Genomic DNA, 1,694 nt, shown 5'->3' on the forward strand with positions numbered 1-1,694 from the left:
AATTTTTGGGCAATGAATTATTAATCGAGTTCAGTGATTGAAGAGAGGCACAAATACTTGATCCCCTATTGGAAGGGCTTACTGAATGATGCTGCGAATCAGAGATTGCTACCAGAGTTAGATCTGCAATTTCACTTCGAAGCAAAATTGCAAAGCAGCTTGAACATAAATAAACAAATCCATGGAAATCAATATGGATCTGAGTTTGATGAGAATGTAAGAGAAAGTGAAAGAGGAGCACAAATACCTGATCGAAAATTTCAGGCAATGAAAAGATTACCAATTGAAGCAAATGATGATCGCTGATTGGAAGGGTTTGCTGAACGATGCTGCTAATCAGAGTTTGCTATCGGAGTTAGATCTTCAAAACTCGTTGGTGGTGGTTTTTTGAAGCTACTCATGAATGGTGTCCTACGAGAAGCCATGAACAATGAAACTCTCTCTTCCCAATAAATTTTTCCTCCTAGTTTTTCCGGGTCTTTTCTCACAAATATAAAAGGAATTGAGGTTCTAAAAGGTCCTCCTATTTCTTAATTTATTTCCTACTTTTCTTTTCCCATATGTTTTCTATTATAACCCAATATAAATAGGATTGCATTTGCCTTTCCTTTTCCAAATCTCTTCTCAAATTCTCCAATCAAACATAGCGTAAGAACAGTGAGTTCCTCCTCCTCCTCTTCTTCGCCGCTGTAAATTTGAAATTTTTAAATCTAGGTTTGCGGCGATGAAGAGGAGGAAGAAAAAGAAGAAAAAGTGAAGAAGACAAAATAAGAGGTGATGGGCTGGAATTTCAGAACTGCTTTTTTTGTTTTGTTTTTTTGTTTTTTTTTTTTGTGTGCGCGTGTGCTCGTGCTGGTGGGTGGAGAAGGGTCACTGGTGGGGCAAGTAAGGGTTGATAGGGAATGTTGCGGTTTGCCGGAGGTCACCAGTGGGGCAGGTGGGCGTGTTGCTGGGGAGTTTGTCCCAACCCACCATCTCTTCTTTATTCTTTTCCTCCTCTTCTTCTTCCTTCGAAAATTTCAGATCTGAAATTATTTTTTTAATTTTTATTTATTTTTTTATTTTTTTTGTGCCGGTGGGGCGGGAAGTTGTTAGGAAGTTTTGCAGGTTTAATCAGAAGTTGCTGGAGTTGGTTGCTTCTTGCTTCTGCTTTAGAATATCTCCAGTTTTTATTTTATTTACTGGTTTTTTTTCAAAACGACGTCGTTCTGAAGCACTACATAGCTAGCTTTACAGAAAAGCTTCACTCTAAAGTTGATATGCCAGCATTAGCCCCAATTAATGTTGGTTCATTGTGGAAGGACATTCTTACTCAATCCGGTATGATTGAGAAGCATATGAATTTTGATTATCATCCCCCTGTTATGGTTGAGAGTAGAAAAAATGTTGAATAAGAAGGCTGTTTGAAATAGAAAGATTATTTGGTGAGCAATTTCCTGGATAAGAAGTTACCCTTTACTGTTGTTAGGAATACAGCTCAGAAGATTTGGGGCAAATTTGGGCTATTAGAAAAGGAAAAGAAAAAGAAAAAACGAAATAAATTTCAGTTTAACAAATACAGCATTGTGACATGCACTGCACAGCAATATCCAATGATGAATTGAATGCAGGTTCTCAATGGCAGGAACATTTGATCTTAACAAAGGTCCAAGAAAGATACGAAAAACACATAAGATGTCTAAAAGACAAAGTAA

Source organism: Camellia sinensis, chromosome 10 (genome assembly GCF_055761805.1).
Source record: "Camellia sinensis isolate YWXY chromosome 10, ASM5576180v1, whole genome shotgun sequence".
In the NCBI taxonomy this organism is placed as follows: domain Eukaryota; kingdom Viridiplantae; phylum Streptophyta; class Magnoliopsida; order Ericales; family Theaceae; genus Camellia; species Camellia sinensis.